Raw genomic sequence first — 6,618 nt, 5'->3', positions numbered from 1 at the left:
TCGGTGAGCGTAGCCGAGGAACTTTAGTAAGAGATAACACTTACAGAAACGTTGGTCCTGCACAGTAACAATCCTCTATTTCTGCATTTCTCTTCTTTTTAACTGCAGAACACTTGTTCCATTACTCTGCAGGGGGTGAATGAAATGAACACTTTAACTTTTTGATTTTTGGTTCTCCTGACTTCCCCAATCTACACCAAACTTAGTATGTTTCGTACTTTTTGATTTCTATCCCTCCGAAGAAGCTCAACTGGAATAAACTGTCTGTGAAAACACAAGACTGATGTTTTTGTCTGCCATTATTAATCAAGTGTTTAGGTAACATGGTGCATGGACATCATGGCTCCTTTCCTTTTGCACTTAGTCAAAGTTTCCTTCATTGAAGATTTGATTATACTAAATATGTGCACAAACCCAGACGCTAAGTGGAACGGAGAACACAGGTAAGACTTTTTCAAAGTTCTCGATTCAAGCCTGCCACTCCGGTAGCATCTCACAGCTCTCTTCTCTTTATCTGAGTACTGAGACTTGCTTGGGGAGCCTTTTATTTATTTTATCTATTCACAGCTTCTATTGACACATCAACTTTTCCTCCGCAGTTGAGTGTAAAAGCTTTCTAGCGACACTTAAACCTATTTCTCCAGTATTTGTTTTTTCCACTCATCTTTTTAATGCACAAAATTAAAAATGCATGCAGAGCTTTTAAACTGTTCAGTCTAAAACGCTTAGCAAAACAAGTCATTTGATTAACTGCACTTAAAGTAACGATGGAGGACAAAGCAGAAAGGGAAAGGAAGCGAGCAGAGGGCAGTTTGAGGTTCAGCAGGTTTCCAGGTGGATCCTGTCGGAAATTTCAAGAGGCCATACAGAGCAGATGTGAGTGTGAGACTATGGGTTTTCACGGATACTTGAACTGTCAAGTATCTTTCAGCAAATAACTCTGATGCCATCCACCACAATGGTTCCCACAGAAGCAGGAAAAGCAACACAAATGATACATATCGTTACATTTTAGTTTCAATGCAATACCCGAAATAAATCAACACAGACCATTCAAATGAGAAATATACATTAACATATAAGAATTGTAGAGAAGCTTTTTATTTCTCAGGCATCAGTCTCAGTTATCTTTGGCCCGACATATCATTGTTGCAACAGGATACAATGTTCAGAGAACCTGCCGATGAAAAATGTTGGATTCTTTCTGGATGTGTGGGACATATTGAAAACTGCTCACAGGAACGTCGACAGACCTGCCCAAAGAAAAAACCTTCCCAAATCCCAGAGCATGGGCCCGTTAGAGGTGGAAACATTGATCACACTGATAGACAAACCAGAAACATTCAGAGAAAAGGGGACAGAACTGAGAAACAGAAGAAGGAGCAGAGCTGCAGAGAAACAAAAATGATTACTCAAAGCTTCATGTTTCTCTTGCTGTTGAAACTGTATTTTCCTTTTCTCTCTCATACCTGGAGTGTTGACAACGGCTGTTGGCCAATACTACCTTCACATAGACAAATCCGCCCCTACGTTACAGTGTAAGTGCATTTGTTTATCAATCAATACCATCCAGGTCAATATTAGACTGATATCCAGCTCAGAAATGCTTAGGAAAATACGTTCTTTTAAAAAATATGTGAAGCAGTTCAGTTATGTGGACGTCAGCTTTCACAAATGCTCATGAAGTTTCCACTTCTCCCCCACTCCTTCATCATCGTGGCTCCCCTCTCTCTGTCTCTCTCAGTGTGTGACACAGTGGAGGAGTCTTAAAAACACATGCCCGGACCACTGAATCCAAGCTCTTCCAGGGATTTGGACTATTTCAGCGCGCTCCCCCGCCCCCCCGACTCCTTGAAGAGATTTCCACAGGCGCTGCCACATTCTACCTCTTTCCTCTATTTTCCTCTCATTTTCTGACTCTGTCTTTCTATCTCGTCCGTACAGTTATTATGGTCAACACCTGAAATCTGTCTCTATATTTTCAATTCAAAGTTTAAACCTAAACTAAAGTAGAAATTGTCTTTTTTCTTGTTGCGAGTGTAAGGTTTTCTCATTTTCTTTTTTTGGACTGGGGCTCACGCTTTGGTGTCAAATGCTGCTAATTCAAATAGTGAGGGCTTTGTGCGAGACGCTCATTGACTTATGCAAACATAATTGGGCCGTGCTATTGACTGATGTGCTCGGAGCCAGACAGAGGGGTGTCTCTGTGTCTGAATCAGCAGGTACACAGAGGTGGCCTCGCAAAAACACACACAAATGTGCACAGACGTCGTTCACAGCCAAACACACATACACACAGGTAATGTGATGAAAAACCAATGAAAGGGTGATTTTTTATCTCTCCTCTCTTCAGTGCATATTGTGATGATAACCCTGCATCACATCACATTTGGAAAGTTGAATCTTGATATTGAAAATCTAATCCTAAATATTTTTTCAGGGTCATTATTGCACTTGTTCCCATGTTGAAGCCAGAGTGAGACCTTTCTGATAACTGCATCAGAACATTAAACCGAATTAAACAATAAAACGCTGGAAGTTTTGATTTGGACGAAACACGATACATTTCCAAACGCTAATATCCACATCAAAGCAGAGGAAGGATCTCAACATCCTGTGTAAGTTCATAACTCTCATGGCAATGTTCGAAATCAATACACCATAGTTTGTTTAGAGGCTACCGTTTATTTAGCCAAGCTGGAAACACATCAGGCTGCTAGTTCCCAGACTTTTTTTTTATCCTGCATCAATAAACATCCAAGTTCTTAAGTCGAGTCCGTGGATTTATTGTCACTAATTACTGGTTACTGGCTGATGTAGACATGATGTAAGTTGTGGTGCAACAACCAAAAGGCCATCGCTTGTCAATGTAAGTCTAAAATGGGGTAAATAACAAGTCTGGTATTCTTAGAGTCAAACAATCCTAAAAAAGACCAAAACCATCAATTGATACAATCATTGATCTAAGTAACTCCAATGTAGCCAAAGCCGTTTATTTATCTGTGCCCTAGAGCTCTACAGTTGTCCAACCATTTAAGGCTTTGGGGTCAAGAGCGAGCTGGAGCCAGTACCAGCTGACACCGGTCGAGAGGTACACACTGGACAGGTCAGCAGCCTATCACAGGGCCAATGAACAGAGAAAACCACCATTCACACTCACATTCACATGCTATGGTCAATTTGGCCAATCTACATGTGTTTGGAGGAAGCCGGAGTACCCAGAGAAAACACAAGTAAGCCACACCATTACCCTGGATGACATTTTGATTTGATTTGACTGACCTTGGAATGATGACTCGATAATTTCAGCTTTATGGATCTTTACAATGACTCTAATCCCACTGTTAAGATGGCAATTCCCCAAATTTAGTGCTTTGCTTCATTGTCACCGCTCTCGTAGCATAATTTTTAGCCAAGCTAGCAGGAGTTTTGAGGGGAAAAAGCTCTGAAAAGACAGTTTGCAACTAGCTAACTCAGTGGAGCATTTAGCAGCTATGAAGCCAGATATTTTCTTCAGGAGTTGGTAGCTTATATATATAAGTGAGTAAAACATCATGACTGACAGCTGAGACTGACTTGGTGTATAGACAGGACCTTGCTACCGCAGCTCTATGCCCCAGATCGCTCCAAATGCGCAAGATGGCTGCATTTTCTATCTGTGATATTATGGCTTCATTCGTGGACAGGAAGTGGAGACACGTCATCCATCTTTATATACAGTCAATGTTTCATCATATCGACTTAAACGGTGATGATATGTGAGTGTTAGTAAATGTTGGTTATCCCCATTTGGCCCAGTAGTAGAAACCAGGCTATTTGAAGTAATGTTATTATGGTTATACACAGTCTGACGGCAGCTTCTCTCAAGTCCAACCCAAACGTGACGTCATGACTTTTTGTGATGTCATGGACTCAGTTAGAGCTCTCCCTGTTGTGTGCACACCTCTCTCTCTCTCCATTATCCATCTCCTTTCCAGCCTCCGGGTCCCACCCTCTCCTCCTCTTTCAGCTGTCCCCTCCCTCACTCCTGCATTCCATCTTCCCCACCCACCTCACCTCTCCACACTCTCCCTCTACCTCTTTTTCTCTTTTTTCTGCAACTCCCATCTCAGTCCGCCTCCCTCTCTCTCTCTCTCTCTCTCTCTCTCTCTCTCTCTCTCTCTCTCTCTCTCTCTCCCTCTTCTTTTTTTCCCATACTCTCTGATTATCTTTCCAGACACTCTTCATTCCTAAACAGCTACAGACCTATATTCACAGACTCTTCCCATAATTTTCTGCCTCTTCAAAGCATAGGTCTTTGGCGTGCATCCTGTATGAGGCGAAGCAGACTGAACTTCCTGTAGCTGTAGATTTTCACCACATCAGAATTGCACTGAAAATGTTTCAGCACAATTCAATCAGTGTTTTTTAAAGTAAAACTTCCTAAAATTTTAGTGAGTTAATGACATGAGGAGAAAGTTGTTAAATGTTACTGTTGTCCGACAGTTTGCAGGAATTATTCCTGATCTCAGGGCTTTTCATGACACACATTCGATACCTCCAGTGCCAGTGTTTATTATCTCAATCTCTCTGCAGCTTCGGGGACTCTGTCACCTTTAACCCCACACCCTGTTGGAGAGGGGGACATGTCTGTCAGTGCAGCACAGAGCGGCTCTGAAGAAGTATTCACAGTCCAGCCAGAGCACACTGCAGTCTTGTCTGGACTTACCTACAGTGATCCTAAATGCTTAAACCCTCCGTGCACACGCACAGACACCGAGATGAGAACGAGGAACTTCTCAAAGACGCAGGGTGTCATTTCCTTGGGAGTCGTCTTCAAAGACGTCTGTGGGATAAGCATATACTGAAAGAGATCATACACACATACAGGGCAACACCTATGCTCAACAATGCCTCACACATTCATGCACCAAGACCATGAATGGGCAACATGCACTCTTGTCAAGCAGCAGTAGTTTATTGGCCTTACAACTGCTGACAAATGTTCAGTCCACAAAACGCTGGCCATTGACAGCAACAAGAAAATAAGAAGCTACAGCTGATCTTCAGTCCCCAGCCTATGAATAGATAATTGGTAGTTTAGTGATCCAGGGTGTTTGATCCCTGGGCTGCACAGAGTTTAGGGCCGAGCCACAGGATCACAAAAAGAAAACGATAATGATTTGCAAGGAATTTTGCTATTCATAGTCAGACATGAGCTTTTTGTGCAACAGCAACCGCATGAAATGTCTGAGACGGCAAAATGACAAGTTGTTACAAGTTTCATGTAAGATTGTAGAGTCAGAGCTATATGAAAACACAACGCCGATTTCAAATGTGTATAAAAACAAACACATGTACATGGTTTATGAATACATGGAAATGAAAAGACCATAATTAAATATGACTCAGTTTTACTTTTGACCACATTTGACTCATAGCTGAACGAGTATTTGAGTCAAATGATTTGTTTGTATCCTAAATAAGTTTTTACACTGCACACTGTATGTTGTAGTGTTGAAATTTGCAGGTGTCTGTGTGTAATTTCCAACATGTTTGTATGTGTGAAAAACATGATTTACCTCTGATCAGAGATCAGCTCTGACTCAATAAATGAGCCTCAGAAACAGAAACTAACTCACAGAGATACACACAGTTCTCCACAGACGACAGACAGACAGAGAATGGCACAAATGCTGCGCACTCAGGACGCACCAGCTGCTCCAGTTTCCAATAAAGTGTGAAGGGGACAAAGGTCAAAGCTCACAGGTCAAAACCTGCAGAGGGGTGAGGACCCTAAATAAATGATGCAACCAAACTGCCACTTGCCATTTAAATATAGTTAGAGCTGTAGCTGCAGCGTGCGAGTGGCTCCGCATGGCATGAGCACTGAGGTAGCTGCTGTGATTTATAACCTCAGCTACATGTGACGGGTTTAGAGCAGGGACAAGTGTCATTCCAGCAAAAACTGTGGACTCTGTGACAGCTCGGATGAGACGATCAAGGCTTCTTAGTTTGGTCCTGGGTTTCCCCTGTGAACAAAAGTGGTCCCTAAAGGTACTGCAGGTATACTACTGCAGCTGTCACAGTTTAAAGTTATGTTTTGACAAGGAGAGTAATGATCAGTGGTGGAATATAACTAAGAGCATTTACTCAAACACTGTACTGTGGAGGTACTTTACTTCAGCATTTACATTTTCTGTCACTTTATACTTCTGCTACTTTTCAGAGGGAAATATTACACTTTTTATTCCACTACATTAATCTGACTTCCAACCACATTACAGATTACATTTCATATTAAATATAATGGTTTGCTTTAAACCAGTCAGACTTTGTTATTATCCAATATTACTAAATATAAAGTATGAAAAAGGAGGGGGGTGGACCACAGAAATACACCTGCATTCTCTAATTTTCTACAAAACTTTATATGAGTAGCTTCAACAGTATAATGCTTTATTTTAGAATATAGCACAAGTTGGTGAATGTCCCTTATACAGCAGTAATACAAATCTAATATTAGCTGATATAATTAAGTATACTTTGCTCATAACATCTCTGCCCTTCTCCTTAATTCAAATTCTCAATACTTTCTTTGAAAACTTCCTCCATCACTACTAAAGAATAATCCATCTC

Source organism: Hippoglossus stenolepis, chromosome 3 (assembly GCF_022539355.2).
Source record: "Hippoglossus stenolepis isolate QCI-W04-F060 chromosome 3, HSTE1.2, whole genome shotgun sequence".
NCBI lineage: Eukaryota > Metazoa > Chordata > Actinopteri > Pleuronectiformes > Pleuronectidae > Hippoglossus > Hippoglossus stenolepis.
This window is presented reverse-complemented; position numbering follows the sequence as displayed.